At 35.1% G+C, this 20294-nt stretch overlaps 1 protein-coding gene across 11 annotated transcripts in view; it reads right to left on the reverse strand.

Moving 5' to 3' along the window:
- LOC111047592 (voltage-dependent T-type calcium channel subunit alpha-1G) overlaps window positions 1–20294 on the reverse strand; it is a 408419-nt gene that overhangs the window by 241458 nt on the left and 146667 nt on the right. The gene's annotated exons all lie outside the window — the stretch shown is intronic.

Below are 20294 nucleotides of genomic sequence, written 5' to 3' on the forward strand. Positions count from 1 at the left end.
CAATACGAGCAGAACGGGCTGAACTGAAGCGTCCGTTATTTATTCTGGCATTCAGCTCGGCTTCAGTTCTAAATAGATTTCGCATTTTAGCACGAAACAATATCCTGCGCCACCTGCTACAGCACACTAGGTCTGTTCAGTGTTTCTAAACAGACTGTAATGAAAATTCGACTGATTTAAGTTGAAAGTCCAGTTCACAATGGGAATCTACTTCACTTGCAGGCAACTTGTAGGGCTTGATATACGTGAAGTGTTGGGAGGGAACAGTGGAAATGAACTTTATGTGAATTGGACATTGTACATTATTGTTAGTTGTTGTTTTGGTTCTCTTGATCACACAGTATTTTGAATGGATTAACTGTACTGTACACATTGATATAAAAACTCATGATCATTGACTCTATACTAATCAACAGGAAATGAATGATTTAATCCCTGAGTTTAATTGGGATAATTTGAAAAAAAAACTTTCCACTAATCTTCGATGATAAATTCAGAGTAGCTTGACTTAGAGATTTGATAGTGACTATATCAAAGAGTTACCAATTTATATTATTCTACATAGTAAAATGTATAACATAAGTCTATTTATAGTTTTCTATTTATTCTTCACTTGTTCATTCACTTTTAAATGACTTTGAAGTTGAAATACGGTATAGAGAATGAGAAAATATGTGAATAAAGGTGGAAAATTGGAAAAAGATGATATTATGTCAAAAGGATCTTTGATTTTTCATTCAAATGAAAATAGCCCTGAACAAGAAAGTGAACATCAATATAATTATATGTATTTCGTATTTTTAATTTGACTTTACACAGTTATTTCAACTTCTGTTATAGAAGATTGAATTCAGATTTACATTGTTTTTTTTCGATTGACGGCCTCGTTCAACAAAATGGAGTTTATGTTATGAAGTAGTGAGAGCTTGTTGTGGGGGAGGACTTGAACCGAGCTGGGGAAGAGTACTAACAGCTGATTGGTCGACTGAGCTGACGCTCAAACTGGCTTTCACCAATCAAATTCAAGAGGATTGTATAGAATTCAATATAGAATTTTATACTGTACATTCTGTACATTCCATACTGTACATTATTGTCACCGATTAGTAGACGTTTCTACGGAGGGATTTTCAAGTTTGATTACCAGTAGTAAAGAATGAACCTTTATTCTGAAATGCATAGACAAGTATCTTGGATAAGCTGAGAATTCTCACTCCACATTCTGCTGATAGCTTATAAAATTGGTTCTGCCTTATATAATAATTTATATAATCTATCAGAGTTTTATAAATTTCATCAGAATAACATAATAAATCAATGTTTTGGGGGGAATCACCAATGAAGAGGCAAAGCTTGGTAGTTCCTACTAAACACTCTATGATAGAATGATTTGATTTTTTATTCGATGACTTGGAGAATTTTGAACAGTAATATCAACTCTACCACTTAACCACGAATTTAATTTCATAATTATAATTTCACATATAATTTTCATTGGTATTTTTTTTTTGTATTGTTAGATGGTACAATGTTTTGTAATAATATTATGCTGTGCGGAATAAATTATTTTTTTGAATTGAAATTGAAATTTCAGAAATACTGTAAATATAAAGTTATTTCATTTGAAATTTAGATAACATTGCATGAAATTTCAACAATAATTCTCTCTCATAGACAATTTTTAAACCATTCTTAGTTCATAATTCTAACATTTCACTTTGAAGATCGTTTTACATGATTCGTATTCAATCTGAAATATCACATTGTTTATAATTTCAACATTTCTTCGAGGATGAAGAATCCGTACTGTGTATGCTCTCAAATACGTCAAACGGGCAATGGCAAACCACCGTGAATACCTGAACTAACAGAGGAAAGTTGGCAAAGCCCTGGAGGGCACCTAGTTAATTGTTGCGCTGAGTTCATGCAATTCACGTTCATCTTTGGGAGGAAGGCTGGCCAACTTCATACAGTGGGCAAGTTGCAGATGAAGTAGTGGCCAAGGTAGATTCGAGCCAATCTGCACAAAGCAAAACTTACGCAGTCGTAAGGTACTCACTGCTCTGATGAATGTGGAATAATGGGAATGGGCGAGGAGGGTGGAAAGGTCATAGCAGCAATCAATTAGAGAAATGGAGAGATGAAGATAGAAATATGAGTAAAGATGGAGATGGTGATGAAGATGGAGATAGAGATACAAATATAGATGAATATAGAATATAAATGGAAATACAAATCTTAGTACCCTTTTTTGAATTATTTTATCACAACATGTTTCAACATTCATGCCATTTTCAAGTGATTAAAAAAAATAATTATTCAAAAAAGGGTACTGAGATTTGTATTTATATTTATATTACAAGTAGCCCTAAATAGAAGAGAGAGAATATAGAATAGTATGAATTCGTTGCCGTTAATTTATAGAAATAGAGAAAGAAGAGGTTTGGGAGAGGTGGCGACTGGTTGGGAAAGGAAGGATTGAAGAAGGAGAAAATATGAGGAGTGAGCCTTGAGGGAGATGAGGAGAATGAGATTGAATAGGAGGTGAATAGAGAAGGTAACAGTAGGTGAAGTTGTAGAGAAGACTAGGGAAACAGGGAGAAGTAGAAAAGGGAGGTGAAGATGAATAGGAGGAATAGAGAAGCTTCATTAAATTAACTGAAGAAAGCTGATCAAAGAAAAAAGTTAGAATACATGGAATGTATGATATAGTAAGGAAATTTCCTGATATATTAGGGTATGGAATTGATATAGAATTTATCACATTCATACGGTGTCAACATACTATTTACTACTTAGTTCTTGTTCTAAGTTGGCATTAAATGGATGTTGACAAGATAGTTGGAAGTCTTTTCTCATTCATTAAAAGTTTACTTGCTGGAATAGCGACTTGGAAGAATAACGAAGTGGTGGTGGAAATTGGAGAGATAAAGTAAAGAGAAGCAATAGAAGAAGATTAGGAAGAAAAAAGGGAGAGAAAATGAGAAAAAATCGTTTAAATGAAGTATAAGAAGAAAGGAGAAAAAGTATGAGAGATGAACTGAGAAAATTAAGTAAGAAATAGACATGAGAAACACAATGAGAAAAACATGAAAGTGGAAGATAAGGAAATCGTAAAAACAGAATAGAAGGAAAAAAGGAAGTAAGTAGTGAAGGAAAAGGAGAAGAAAAATAAGAACCACTTGAAGTGTTGGAACCGTAGGATCGCAGACCACAAGCCGCCCGTTTCTCTATTAGGACAACAGACTATCACTGTTTATTTTAGGCCTGTTTCAGGCTCCCAATCCAAACAGACGTCTGCTGCTGAGAGAGGTTCAGAGGTGAGGCTATCCACTGCAACACTATAGCATATAATACTGCATTGGTTGAACACCACCACTGCCCTACAACCTGCAATACTGAGACTCCTTTGCCTTAACGCTGAGCTGAGACCGTCCGCTAAGCAAATACAAGCATGAAACCATTTCTGTTAACTGGTCGAATGCTTTGAAGGTCTGATACAGGGAAGAGGAGGACGGCAAATGGTTATCAAGAATGTTTCTACAAAATCTTAGTTTTTTTCCAAAGTGGGTTTGTTTTCAATTCTATTTTCATTTAAATCTTCTTCAAAGATTCTTGTTTGTACGCCGTTTCCTGTAAAATAGGATTAAAGCTATATCTTGAAGTGAGTAAACTGATTCTTTTACATTGGTATACAAAAAAATTCTATCAGCATGTCAAAATGCCTCGAGCTCAAGTCTTCAAGCTGAGAAGATTTTATATAAAATCCCAGTTTTGAAATCTTGTCTTGAGTACACTGAATCCTGTATGATATAGTAAACGGAGTAAACATAGTGTGCTTTAGGGTTGGATAGAAAAATGTCAGGAAAATGTCAAAATGCGTCGACTTCAAGTCTTCATGCAAATAAGATACTGCCGCAAGAATCTTGTTCCAATCTTTTCGAATGAGTTCTGTAGCACATCAGGTTTGAAGAGAATGCTTCATCTACATGTCAAAACTCTTTAAGCTTGATTTTTTGGCAGGGAGAATTCAGCCAGTAACTGAAAGCAGAATGATGTTCAAACATGTTGATAGAGATAATAGAGTTAATGGTAGTTAAATCCGATTACATGCTTTCCTAAAAAGTGTTTTCAGAATTATCATTACCCCTAATTCCCAATGAAATCTTGATATACAGTCAATAGTGGGAATGGATTTGTCATCCTGGGAAGATCAAAAACATGATAATGCGATTTTTGATCTGAAATTATGTAGAAATTTAATTTTGACTTCCATGTGAACCCATCATAGACATTCTATTACACTTATTCATGAATTTCAGATCTATCTTTCATACAGCATTCATTCTACATTGAATTCCTTCATTTTCAGATTGAATTTCAGATGAATTATTCATACAGCCCGATTTCATCTAATACAAAGTGAATTGATGGGATGATGTCAGCAGAGTAATCCAAGATATGAAACAATAATCAATGTCATACAACTATGAGCACAGAATTCTCTTGCTTCGATCATTAGTGAGAAATTCTTAGTTATTACTAGAAGTACCGTACTCGTAAATTCCAATTATTCAATACATCCCAGTAACTGACAAGTTTTCAGTGCTTCAAAAACTTATCTACCTCATTCTTATTCCACTAAGGTTGAGAAATGTACAACAGTTTATTAAAAAAGAGCAGATAAAAGAGTGCAAAGTCTACTCCGGGGATGAACGGCTTAGCACGCACGAGTGCAAGAGAGACAGAAACGTGGATCGAGATAAGGATACAGGTCACGTGACCCAGTTTCCTCCGGCAGGAGTTTGAATAACAACGGGTCAGAGGGTAGGAGCGAAGGAAAGGGCGAAGGAAAGTTGTGAGGGTAGGAGAAAGGGAGTAGGAAAGTTCCGAGAAGGGAAGCAGGAATCAGGAAGTGAGTTGTGGAAAGGTACGCTTTCACGCGTAGCGAACAGACGCGAGAAAAACGAACTGACACAGGATGAGAGAAGGAGAGGGCGATAGGAGATATGTGTGTGTTGGAGAGAGAGGACAGGAAAGAAGAAGAAAGATGGATTGTTGTTGGAGTGGAGAAGGAAAAACTGTGAAGTTTGACTTTGTTACTTGTGAGCAAAACTATGATATGGAGTGTAAGAGGGAGAGCAGCTATTAATAGGAGGAGAGAAGAGAGAGGAAATGAGTGGAAAGTATGAGTATTTTAATAAGATGGGAAAACCAACCAATCTAGAGACAAAGGAAGACATTAGAAGCTGAAGATGAGATAATAAAGGGGAGGTGATTTAAGATAAGAAAGAAGCTGTAAAGTATAGGTGGAGAAGATATAAGAGATAGATGTTCAAAGAATAACAGAGGAGGAAGAGGAGAGGGAGGAAAGGTTCTTGAGAGGGATGAGGCGAGGGAGGCCCTTGAATGTCGAAGGGTTGAAAGGAAAAGAAGAACAAGTAGGAATAGAGAGAGAAAGAAAATGGGGGAAGAAAAGGCGCAGGAGGAAGAGTAGAGAAGGCGGAATATGAATGAGAATGAAATTCTAAGAGAATGAGCATGGAAGAAGAGAGAGAAGATTGGTAAGAGTGGAAGAAGACGAGAATGAAATTCAGGATAGGTTAGAGAAATAGAAAGAGAAGAAAAACTGAATGAAGAAGGCCACAAGTGAGTTAAGGAGAGAAAAGTGTACATGAAGGATGGAGGGTAGAGAGAAATAAAAAAAATGAAGAGATAATACGGATTAAAATAGGTTCGAGAAACGCCAAAGGAAAACGGGAACGGAATATGGTCATAGTAGGGAGAAAACTTATTTATTCTTCATTCATTCAAATACAATAAGTACGTTATCAAAATGATAGGGAGAGGATAAAACAAGTAGATTTGTGCTATCCTCTCCCAAATTTAGATAAAAGATAGTATAAAAAAAGAATCTTACAAAATATAAATTCAAGAGAAAGATTGAAAAGGGAATAACGAATCAAATCGAAAGGGTAGAATAGATTGAAATGGAGAGATTAGTTCAGGATAAAGTTCAGGAAGAGAAGGAGAAGCGGGAACAAGGAAGAGATAGCACAGAAAAACGGTTGAAAAGAGGATGTGGAGAGAAGAAAAATAAGCTACAGTAGAAATAGAACAGAAGGAAGAAGCAGATTTGCTTTGGAGAGGTGCAGAGTGAAAGGGCAAAGACGGCGGCCGATAACAGGGAAGAAAATCCCTGGAAAGCCTTACTGCTTGCCGCTGATCTAAGCTAGACTTGCTTCCTTCATCGATGAGTATTTTTTGAGGCTGAAAACATCGGACCCTGACAGGTCCCCCACCCCACCTCTGTCTAGAAAACCCCTCGACTGATAAAACGTCGAATCGAGTTGAGTTGACACGTTACGCATCACACGTCATTTATTTTGAATCGTGCATTTCAAGTGTCAATTTAGAGCGTTCATTCATGCGTGTCACGCACACCCTAATTAGTTTCAAACTACGTGCAAACCTCCATTACGACTAACAAAACAGCAGCATGAGACAACTCTTATCATAAATGCCATAAACTGCACATCAGCTTCCATCCAACTAACCCTCAATGACATCTAGCTTTCAAAACATCTCGAGATGCAACCTGACAACCTTAATTTACATCTGGCATTAATGTATCATTGATGTAAACCGTAATGTTGATGTACAAAGTAGAATAGTGCTTATTTGGGATGTATCTTGAGAAGAAAATTGAGGCATTTGTAGCTTGTTTTTCAAAACTATTCTAACAAAGTGGAAAAATAGCAAAAACCTAACCATAATGCAAAGTGTTATTGAGCATTCCAAATGAGACAATGAGGAATAACGACGTTTAATGTATAATGTGTTGAAAATATTTTATTGTGTGAAGGAGGCAGAATGGGTTCCAGCCTGTTGTCTCCATTGATAAAAATTATTATTATTAAAAATTACAGTATATAACTACTTAGCATCTTTTCTCGTAAAAAATAGACTAGTCAGACTTGAATGCTATATGACTCAAAATAGTAGAGATTAATGTCTGACATTGTGATTATGAAAATCATAACCTTTGATTCCTTCAAATCTATCAAGCAGCTGGAGCAACAGGGGATACATGACAATCTCTGGAATACTTGGGGGCGTGTCTTGTCTCGGCCAATGACAGTGGAGCTCGAAAATTATTGGTCGACATCGAATGACCAATCGTGGGGCTTCTCCCACACTGTATATTCTGCTGCTCAATGTTGGAGCTTCCAGATCACTGGAGATAGACAATGGTGTAACAACCAAAACTAGTATCTTAAATTGTTATGATAGATTAGTGGTTTTGACAATACCGATTCTTTCTCACTCAAAATGAAGCATGAGTGTAGAAAATCTACTTTGTAGAAAAATAAGGAACTGAAAATGTTGTGAAGTAACCTATTATCATAACCTATTTCGGACTATGTGTAACCTTATCTGAATTTGGGAGAGGAATAGCACAAGGTTACCTTTTTTTTCTCTTCCTATCATTTTTGATGATGTACTTGTTGTATAAATCAATAAAGAATAAAAGGAATAATACAATGTAGACTATGAATCATAAAAATAATATACAAGCAAGAAATACATAATAAGATTCCAATAACACATAGACTCTTGGAATTAAAAAAAGGAATATAATAATATGAGGCTTAGTTCTTGTGAAACTGAGGAAAATGAAATCCCAGTAACCAAATCAAGAGCCATGTTCAAAATTTTATTTTTGCGAGATCTATCATCATTTAAAAGAATAAAGATTTGTTTCTACACAGCATGGATCCTATGGCATGTTGCGAGCTTGCAAATGAGCATTCATATCCATATCCTCCTTGACAAGTAACTGATAAGGTAATAACGTCTGTCTAGAACAGTCTCCAATCTCAACAGAGAGAGCCAGAAAGAAAACTGATTTAAAACCAACATCACTGATACATGTTACACGGGAAAGTTAATTGTGAAATGCAATGCTAGGTACACAACAGCAAACAGCATTTGAAAACAAAGCCTGTGCCCGTTCACAAGGAAAATGGCCAGAAACACACAGACAGACACAGACAGACAAGCGAGAACAGACAGAAGGCAGAAAGATGGAACGGAACGGAATAGCCATCATTTATTGACAAACGCATTACATGAACGACCAAACAGACGCGTATGAATTTATCATGTTCACAACGCCAGAGTGAGCAGCTCGCTGATCGCTTTCGATCCCTTCAACCGCAGAGCTGTAGTGGTGATTCTGTTTATTCCAAAACTGGTGAAACTGATAAGTGATATCTTTTTAATGCTATTATTTTTTCCCGTGATTTGATCAAGGCCTTCTGATCTCATACATTAATCACTTTTAGAAGTATGGAAAATGATTCACTAGTTTAGAGTGTAATTGTTTAAAATATAAATTATGCCACTAAAAACAAGGTTCTAGAGACTTAAAACGTCAAGTCTTTAAATGAGTAATAAATTTAAAAAATCTTGGTACGTTGACATCTTTATTCAACAAAATTAAGTCTATGGTATTGAAGTGCGTACAAACGTACGAAGCGCCACGAACTTGTGCATTTTAATTTTCATCATTTTATACTGGTCTTCTCTTGCACATCTGTATTTGTACGGAAACAGTAAGATACACATATAATAAGCTGATGAAAACTGGAATGCGTGTGTTCATTGCGCATTGTGCTATTTTTCTTCCAAATTTATAGGTGACAAAGCCCAAGATAAGGTTAGAATTTCACGTGTACAATTTTTATAAAATTTTGGTCGAAAATAAACATTAAAACTATAAATTTCGAATTTAAATGGCTTAAATTGATAAATTATTTAGAAATATTCCACTCAATTACCACATTAACGAATAATATCGAGTTATTTAAGAAATTTGGAACTATTCAAGAAACACAAACTGGTAAACATGGATCAAGACATTCGACCAACCATGAAAAAACGTAAAAATGTTACATTCCGTTTAATTTTTGTGTCAATTTTGACTCGCCCACCGTTTTCCCATGTTTGAGTTTCAATTAGAGGTGAATTGAGTCGTATCAATACTGTAATATACCAGATTTCTTCAAGCTCTGATTGGAGCGTGATAATTTCATATCTATCGTGGTATTCCCATGATATCAAACTAGTCCAACATGAATACATGCTGTAAATCTCAAACTCACATGACAACATTTCTTCTCTGATTGGAGCGTAATAATTTCAAAAATCTGGTGTGGTGCATTCACACAACTTTCCTTGCCGTTATGAAAATTGATCACCTGACGCTAGTGTTCCCGCGCATCTCAAATCTACTATTCAAAGATTTGAGCCAGCTGGTGACAGGGCGATAACGCTGGAGACACACATGAGGTCTGCTATCTCTTCATAGTGAGTGATTTAATAGAATCAACAATAATTTGCAATTGAATAATCACATTTTCTCGAATTTAAAGCTTATTTTCAATTTTAGGTGGAAATGTTACTGAACATTAATTGTAGAGATTTTCATGCTCAATCTACTCCACTTAATTTTTTGTTTCAATTGTATCTGAAGCCTGATAATTGGGAATCTATCTGCATTGATGGGGCGGAGCTCCTGGAATTTTTACACATATGAGACTTGTGGCAGTTGATAGAGCTTATCGATGACTATTTTAGGTATGAATTTGATCAAAATCGTTGAAGCCGTTTCCGAGAAAATCACGAAAAACCCTGTTTTTGACAACATTTTCGCCATTTTAGCCGCCATCTTGAATTGCATTTGATCGAAATTGTTCGTGTCGGATCCTTATAGTGGAAGGACCTTAAGTCCCAAATTTCAAGTCATTCCGTTAATTGGGAGATGAGATATCGTGTACACAGACGCACATACACACACACACACACACACACACACACACACACACACACACACACACACACACACACACACACACACACACACACACACACACACACACACACACACACATACAGACCAATACCCAAAAACCAGTTTTTTGGACTCAGGGGACCTTGAAACGTATAGAAATTTAGAAATTGGGGCACCTTAATTTTTTTCGGAAAGCAATACTTTCCTTACCTATGGTAATAGGGCAAGGAAAGTAAAAACCGTAATAATTTCATATCTATCGTGGTATTCCCATGATATCAAACTAGTCCAACATGAATACACGCTGTAAAACTCAAACTAACATGACATCATTTTTACATAAAATCCCAGCCAACTCAAAGTCCAACATTCAGCTTTGGATAATGGGATAGCAGAGCAATATGTCCTCAAATAAGCAAATAACTGACGACCGAGTTGTAGCGAGCAGGTAGTTCTGATATTATGACATTCACTTTAAACTATCAGCATTTGTCGAATGGGAAACATTGATGCTTATTCATAAGGAATGCTGACATTTCAAAGTAGATCTCACTATAGTGGGTTCGGTACACATTAGAGGCTACCAACTTTGCCATCCATACAGGGACGTCGAGAGTAAACTTCTGTTTCCGTTCGTAATAGTGTTCAGTTCACTACAAACTGTCAGATTTCCTCATAGAACAACATCAATGCTACCCATTAAACCATTGCTGACAGGCCTTACCAGCAAGCGAGAGCCAATAGCAGGGCAGCTCACATCGGCGAATTCATTTTCACGATCACTCATACAGACGAGCAAACAGAGAGACCACCCGCCGCTTTGCACCGTCTTCATGAATTATTGATATTGTGAGGTCCGATTTCATTCGGCGAATCGTTTTCTACGCTCCTCGTCCCGGAGCAGTATTGAACTTCCTGTATCAGTTAACATAATGTCGATAAGTCGATCCCTTATCAATTTGTATAGTTCGCTATTGTTTGTGAACGAACGGAGTATTGTTGAATTATTCACCAATTCATTACAAGTTTCATGTCTCTAATTTGATTAGAATCTTTCCGGGGTCCTTATTCGAATATTGTACTCATCTCATTATACGAAATTTTTTGTACAAGTATCCTTCAATCCCCTGGTAAATTGTGAACAAATAATTTTTTCTTCCAATAGATTCTTCAAATGAATTGGATTCAAATACATTGTGTTGAAATTTCAGTCCAGAACTTGAAGTACATATGATTCGAGTAACTTTGTAAAAGTACACATATATCATGAGTCTTCTGTAATAGTTGACAAGTTATACCAGACTTTAAAATGTAATTTGAATTCATTTCTTGCTAGATTATTAAAAAATGGAGAAATTGAGAAGAAGTGGGCAAAGTTCGAGTATCAATACTCAATTTTGATCCATCTAAAACTACAGCATTTCCAATACACTGATTTATGAAAACGACTCATCAATCATTCATAATTTATCAATAAACGCCTGAATTTTCATTGCAGTATTATTATTCTAGGAAAAAATCCATGTTTCTAATGAATTTGATAGTTAGAGTGAGAATTTCACCATTGGGATTCCGTTTTAGCGCTTGTCTCAAGAACGCCTGGGAGTCTTGTGATAATGATTTGGTACAAATGTTTCCATAGTTCATAGAAAGCTTCTGTATGCTTGGAAATGGCAGGAACAAGAAGGAAAATGCTTCATCCGGCAGTTCAGAGATAAGTCCTCAATCGAATAGAATTTTTGGAAACCTACACTATGAACAGAGAGACATTGTGGAATTTCTTCATATTAATGTGACTGACAATATCGTTTCCCTTCACTTTACTTTACTTTTCTTGTTCGTCACAATTATTAAACTGCATTAAGGGAGCAACGATCCCGCAGTATATGACTCGTCAAACAACTTAACTCAACTTCATTTCAACTTGAGAATTTTTATAGTTAGAACTAGCAGAGTCAACAGTTATTTGATTTATTTGACGAATTTGGAGGGACTAGAAATGAAGAATGATATGAAATGGAGAATTCGAAGTAGCCAACAAATTATTCCATGTCTATGAATCCCAAAGTTCCAGAATGAAGTGAAAACTTCAAATGAATGACTTGTCCTGTTTCTCTATCAGAGAAGATGAAGGTATCGCATAAATCATGGTGTCAAAGGTGCGGCAATTGAATTTTCAGGGTGTCATCTTGATTGTATCGTCGAGCTGTATCAACCTGTTGTTATCAACACTGGAGGGTGGAGTCGTCCAGACAAAATGCAAACAGGTGGTCGTTTTTACATTGTTTCGTTTTATTGCTGCGGATCACGCCAACATTATAATGGATACCGTTCCGCCTACAGCGCTCTCTAGCGGGTATTTTCCAAACTGAACAACAGACGAAAAGACCAATATTGAAACAAACTCGCAACATTTCAAGAACCGCAATGAGCAACATTATTTCAACGAACGAGTGAGTACAGAAGACTCGGTTGATTGCGGCGAGACAAAGTTTCGATTGTAGGGTTGCTTCGTAGTTTCGTTGCTTCATTGTTGCCTCTTCACACGATTAAGTTGTCACGGTTCATTCAGCTTGTAAGCGACTTTAATTTACTCAAGTTCTGCACTTGAGATTTGTTCTAGTGGTTAATTGTGGATAAAGTGTTCGTGATGGAGAATGTACGATGCTATTTTGTGGAAAGTTATTTCTTTACTACTTATATAGAAAGGAATAAATCACAGAAGAGAATTGAATAGAAGAGGAAAATGCCTATGAATTCAGACTTCACGTTAATTGAATCCTAGGAAATCAAATCAAATCGAATTTATTCTCTTCAACACTTTACAAAGTTAATGTATATTGTACAGCAAAAAAGTAAATACAGTATTACTACAGTATAACATAAAATATTAGCATACCATATTAAAGACTATAATTAACAATAATTGTTTGTACAATATATGATAATAATGAGAAATACCCTTAGACAGGCTATTGCCTGTGAGTAAGGAATGTTTTTTGATATACAATCAGAATTGTATTAAGCTTCAACTGACACTTAGTTTGGTTTGAGAAATGCCACTACAAGTATAACACTCTATAAAAGTTTATTCAAAAACCATTGAATCATTATATTAATTTGTAATTGAAGTATAACCGAGTATGTATCGCTTGATTGATGAATTAATAGCAGAGTATATAGCTTTACTATAAATTGTTTATTCTATGATAATGGTTAGATGACAATTTTCAATAATTATACCTGTTTTCCCTACAAAGAAACTATTATAGATATTTACTTTCATAACAATTTTGAAATTAATTTCAGAACTGCGAAACATATATTATGGTGAATGAAGTAAATAGAATAGAATAGTATGACTGCCTTTATTTTTGACCTAAGAGAGGGAAGTTAGAGCGCAATCGGCCCTAACCTCCTAACCTAGAAGTCTCAGAGACGTATTTGAAATGAATAGGTTTGTTTTTTTTTCATTCCACATTTAAAAGTATTCCATTCACTAAAATCTTTTTAGTATTCCACATTAAATTCTCAGAGCTCTGTTATGCGAGATTGAACAATTATTTTCAAAATTTCATGGCATGCTATAATATAGTTATTTAAAATGCAGTCATCGATAATGACTATTTACAGCTAATGATCAAATCAATAAGCCTGCAGGCGCAATATCAAAAATCAGCACAAAAGTTGAGATAAACTACTACTATAAGGACAAGACCCTGTCAGAAGTTGCCATACGATATTCTAATAGCAAGAACTCTTTTCTTCCGGGTTGGGGTCATGGAGGTCGTGTTGCTTGGTGATGAGGGGGGGGACTTGACACCTGTCACCCGCACCCGCCGTGACAATATTGGACAGAAACACGGCTATCCTTTACAATAAACTTTCAACACTATATTCCAGGGTCAGATTGCTCTCAGAAAGTGATCTATCGCAATATAGGTGTCTCCGTTTTGCTAGAGAACTATTTCTTGAATGTTTTTTCAATGAAGGATGTTGTATTGAAGCTATGATTTTCATTAACCTATGAAACATGAAAGGGAATAGAAATATAATTCCTTATAATGGAGAAAATTCAGTACTAAGTTTCACTAGTTACCTACTAGTCAGGGTGTATTGAGGCAATAATATTCATAATAAAACACTAGAATATATATTTTTTAATATTTTTTTATTTTGTTAAATAATATTAATTTTTTAATTCAAAAAAAATTTACATACATGTTTCAACACCTACGGTCAAATCTTCAGTATCAGAGTTATAGCTGTGCTTTTATAATTGCGTTTGTTTTTTTTTTTTTTGTTGGTCCTTCAAAATTATGTACGGTATTCAATTTGTGAATATTTCCTATCTTAGTGATAATAATGTGAATTTTTCTTCTATGTTTGGTTTTGAAGTATCAAAATTTGAAAATCTACTTTGTGAAAATAATTAGGAACTGAGAATTTTGTGAAGTGAGGATCTACAAGTCTCAACCTATTTCGAACTATGTGTAACCTTATCTAAATTTGGGAGGGGAATAGCATAAGGTTACCTCATTTTTTCTCTCCCTATCATTTTTGATGATGTACTTGTTGTATGAATCAATCAATTAAACAGTTTCTGTTTAGGCTCTATTTGATGTACTATTCAAGGAAATTTAATATTGAGAGAAGTTAATTCAAAAGGAAGAACTAGAAGCCAATTCTATAATCTACAAGTTTTCTAATAATATTAAAGCCTCAACTATAAAATGCAAGTTATAATAATATACGAGCCTGAACTATAAGCTGCAACTCTGAATAATATACAAGCCTGAACTATAAGCTACAAATTTTAGAAATATACAAGCCAGAACTATAAGCTGCAACTTTCAACAATATACAAGCCTGAACTATAAGTTATGACTCTCAATAAAATAAAAGCCAGAATTATAAGATGCAAGTTACAATAATATACCGTACAAGCCTGAGCTATAAGCTTCAATTCGAAATAATATACAAGCCTTAACTATAAGCTACAAGTTCCAATAATATAAAAGTCTTAACAATAGTTGGTACATGAAGCAGTCACACTAGGATCCACATCTGTGAATACAATTTCGAAGCGACTGTATCGAAGCATTGAAGTTTACAGCCTTGCAACTGATTGAAATGCAAAATAATAACTCTACGACTCGACTTTGCAACATAAACAAAACATCTTCTAATAATGTCTACTCTGCCCACCGTATCTTGCAAAATCCAGCTTTAATATCAAAGTTTCTCCAACTTTGCAGTATTTTAGAGAATATAGAAAGCGTACAAGACTCGCAGAATGTCAACAAAGATGTTGACGAAGAAGTGGGCGCTGGTGGGGGGGGGGCAAAATGCAAAAAGATGAAAGTGCACATTGTGCCAAGGAGGAGATTGCAGGGAGAAAATATATATTTTGAGAGAGAGAGAGTGAAAGTGAGTGGGAGGGATAAAGTGAGAGCGATGGAGTGTGAGAGAGCATGAGGGAAGAATGCAGCCAAAGATATTTTTATGACGCCACGAGGAAATGGGAGATTGTATACAAGATCTGAGAGAGTATCTTCATCATTTTTAGGGACTGGAGTATGAAAATATTATCGATTGGATATTGTATTTTTATAAGTTCGTGTTTAAAGGAATAACCGAGGAGTTCTCATAGCATAGAGGAATTCTCGAATAGTCAGTGTCTTTTTACCATACCTCTTGCTCATTTCTATAAAACTTATCTTATTGGAGAATTTTTCAATCGGAGATACTTTGAAGATTAAAAATTTTAATCGCATTCATGAGTTTATCGTTAGAGATGGAGATTTTTTCATCGATTCATCCATTTGCACTTTTGGATTTTTCATTCATTCGGTCTACTTCTTCATGTGAATCGTTCTTGAATAACGTTTTACTCAATATTTGTTTATGTTATGAAATTCTTAAGCCATATGGCCTTTGTTGATCCACTTAAATCGTGCAATAATATCAAAACGTATTGCTTTTGAAATTCGATTGGAAAGAGAGCATGCCAAGGTTAATAGGCTTCAAGTTATTTTGTGAACTAAATTTAGATGCTCTCACAGATGTTCCATTCGGCAGACGAACAACAGAACATCTTTCCGGACAGACAATAACAATTTATAGCCGATTTTTTAAGTTTTCTACAAGATTCAGTAGATTCTTCAACATTTTAATAAACTAGCATAATGAGAATAGTTTTGAAAGACAAATTTTTCAAATTCCAATGTCCCAATTTCTCTGATGGTCTTCTTTTATGAATTTTTATAAGACTTGACTATATGGGATTGGAAACGACCTGATATTGCCGAAACCACTGATTTATTAGAAAAAATTTGGATACAAGTTGATACTACTGCTGTAATACAACAATTTCATATACTAGTTTCGGTTGTTACACGATTATCAATCTAATGTAAACTGGAAGCTTAAACATTCAGCAGCTAGAAATATAATGTGGAAGAAGCCCTACGATTGGCCATCAGCTGTTAACCAATGAAGGTTGAGCTCTACTGTCATTGGCCGAGACTAGACTCGCCCAAGTATTCCAAATATGAACCGCGAACCGTGTCTAGTCTCGGTAGTATTCCGTGTCTATGACAGTAGAGTTCAACCATCATTGGTTAACAGCTAATGGCCAATCTAATTGTGAGGCTTTACCCATACACTATATTTATTCTGTTAAATGTTTAAGCTTTCAAGTTATTAGAGATTCATGATGATGTGACATAAGAAACTAGTACAGGCTAGTACTAGTACAAAAGTACTACGAAAAAGTACAAAGAGAAGTACTAGTACAGTACTAGAGACAACTATTGAAATTAAGTCATTCAATTTGAAAAATGTGTTTTTTACTAAAACCCTTAAGTCAGACTGTAATAAACAAAAAAATCTTACATATAAAGATCTTAAACGGTATTCATTCTGTTATTAAATATTTTTATTTTGTTATTTTGGCCAGCCAGGTCACTCTATATTATTATTATTATCAAATATTATATTATTATATTATATATTATGTTATTTTACATTAATGTTAGTACTAATTCAACAATATCTGAATCGAGCATTAATTTTCAACTAATAGAAGAATAATCACCAGCAAACAAAACCAGGACAGTCCTACCACACCAAACTTATTCACGATTTTGGATTTGATGAGTTTTTAGTGCCGAAACCAGCGCTATGATCTAATAATTAATCAAGAGAGGAAGCGTTCAGCTATCACAAAGAGACAGCGCTGAGTGAGCTTGAAAGCTGCGCCAGTAATTTATCATTCGCCTACAACTGTGTTTTGAGTAATAGATGCGCTATTTGTTATTGCTTAGCGCCTGTTTGTTGCAGACTTTGGGGTGGCGAGCTGAAAAATAATGCCTGAGAAGAGTTCAAGAGGCTATATACGGTGTGGGCTTTATTGCATTTGTTATTTTGTGCTGGAGGTAAAAGTGATGAGTACCAAGGGCACGGTTCTCGAGATTTTCAAGAGGAAGCTCTGATGGGTTGGGGTGGATTGATGGGTAGGTTATGAGGGTAGCTTTACAGCGGGTTGTGAGGAAGGGAGGTGCCTGAAAATAAATAGGCATGAGCGGGCTGAAATTCGAAAAATTCCATTTGCTCGAAACGGCTCACTGCCATTCATCTAGAGGGATCTCGCCTTTCTTTCCAGGAAGGGCTTCGCTCCTAAATGAGTTAAGCATGTCACAGGTGAGAGCAGATGTTCACGGATCAGTTGAATGTTGCATGAGAAATTACCACACAGCGCATTTGTGTTGAACGGGTGTGAATTGGTATTGAGTTTTCAACGTTTGATAAGAGATCTCATCATATTCATGATTATAATACCATTCCATAAATAATGTGAGATATCCTAGCATTGAGGGATAAATGACGGTGAGGTGGATGTGTTAATTTCAGCTCGCTAGCGTTCTTCTATATCTATCTCAATTTATATCAATGTCTCCAAATGTGTCTACCATTGCACAGCTGTTCAGAGCATCAATCGTCACCGGGACTTACTTGTCCTGAAACGACATCAATAATGATGTTGATATTAATGATGAATATCGGGGGACATAGCTTTGCTCTGGAGTGTAAAAGCATAGAGAATTTGTAACGAAAGATTGAATTTAAAGTTTATATTTATTCATTCATTTTCTCAGTCGTACAATATTATTTTTACAGTAATATGAGGAGGCACAGGCTTATGCCCAAAACTGTCCCTTTTCAAATTTATACTACAGTCCAAATCACAATCTAGGTTAAGCTACTATCACTCATTAGAATAACAATTTATTCACACTTCAAAAAACAAACACATCCAAGAATTCATTATATATCAATATATATAATGCTTCTATCAATATATATCAATATAATGCTTCATTATATATTATATCAATTACAAATGGATATACTAAGAATTCTATTTAGAATGATATTGTATGTTTGCTGCAATATTGTTAATATACTATGTACTATTCTACACTAACAGCATCTACTTACTTTTTTGGACTTTCTGAAGTAAACATGTTTTCTAAAAACAAGAGAAATAAACGAAAATAAGTTTTTCTTGCTGAATTTTTCTTCTCTTGAGATCAGCTGAATGATCCCACACATGCACTCGTTTACTCACTTCCATTACGGTACCGACAGACGACAAAATTTCCAGCTGTTTTCCCAAGGACGTATTTACCCTTTTAATGTCCTTCAGCGTGTTATCCCAGGGTTGAGACCTAGTGCAATCGAATCTTCATATCACAAACCTACTTTGTTCCAGATTTCGTGAGAATTGTTAGAGCCGTTTTCGAGATCCGGTCATATACAGATATACAAACATATAAACATCTAAACATATAAACAGAAATTGCTCGTTTAATAGTATAGGATAATAGCATTCCATAAATGTAAGATACTCTAACATTGGAATCGATGAGAGATCTCAATATTGATGATTATGATGGCATCTCATGAATGTAGATTATATCCTTTGAAACTAATATTGATGATAATATTAACAACATTCCATTCAGGTAGATCTCTCTCCATAAGAACATTTATTGCTGATGATGATGATAATGATGATGATGATGATAATGACATCTCATACAATTACATAACACAAAATATTCTCCAAATTTCTCTTCAGACTGTTTTTATAGTGATATTTTAATTTCGTGGATTGATGCTGCCTATAGAAAATGTAACCCTGTCTCTTTTTTCCTAAACCTCTCTCTCGTTCAAATATTGAGCCTTCTCTTACGAGTCACTATCAAGTCTTACGACGACTGACTATTATTATAACTTGTGTTCTATGATGATGTTGATCCTTTATAATTCTTGAAAGATAAAATGGATGCTCCTCTATCGTACTTTCTCTCTCTTCCTATCACCGACCATCTTAATTCTCTCCCTCCATATGTATAAGCGAATTCCTTTTGTTCGTTTTTCTCAATCGATTACCGCACTAATATTAATCTATACATGAGAGTAAATGAGGACTAAGAGGAAATTATTTTCATTTATAATATCCAAACTACTAAATTATTGAAGTGAACATCGAATGCTTGTTACATTAAACATCAAGAATAAGCATATCGATTCTAAGAGAGGAATGAAAATATTAGTTATAGAACGGAATATTCATCCTCAAACTCAACTCATTCAAATTATAGGGCTGATATTAATATTATCATTACCTGTAGGTTTAATTTGACTGAATTCTGAAACCAATCCATTCTTCAGTTTGCAGATAGATTAAATAACTGCATGATTCGAAGAGTAATCCACATTTATTATCAATATCAGCATCAAAGTTTGAGAAACGAATAGTTTGGGTCGAGTCTGTTGTTCTATTTCAATGATATTCATATAATCTGTAATTGTATTCAAAAATGAATAAATGGATAGATGACGATAACCTACGATAATAATAGGACATGGCTGATAATATCATCCACTATTCCAATCCAAACCACTTGTTGAACTGCGCATAGAACTCTAGCTTAGACCTTAGAATCAATACGCTCAGTACACATCGCATGACAATTCAGTGGAGCTTTGCTGCGTTGTCTATAATTTCCCAAGTCACTCAAATGAAATTGACAACGCTTTGGAAGAAGAAGCCGACCAAATCGATATCTAATGCCAACACGCCATCCAATCAAAAAATGTTTAAAGATGATATCACCGAGGAATCGATATTCTATTAAGAATTCAAAACCTGCCACTTCTTACTGTCCTCACCTCCTTGCCACTTCATTTTCGCCAAAGCATATCTTGTTTGGTATCGGCAGCTTTTTAATGAGATCTGGCGGTCTCCATTCTATTTCGCACTTTTTTATTACTCAAAGGGTTTGGGAATCTGGAACGCAATATACCCACGTTTTAATGACGCAATATGATATTCGACGTTTTAGAAGGTAGTCTCAATTTGTAGTAT

This window comes from Nilaparvata lugens, chromosome 8 (genome assembly GCF_014356525.2).
Source record: "Nilaparvata lugens isolate BPH chromosome 8, ASM1435652v1, whole genome shotgun sequence".
Classification (NCBI taxonomy): Eukaryota; Metazoa; Arthropoda; class Insecta; order Hemiptera; family Delphacidae; genus Nilaparvata; species Nilaparvata lugens.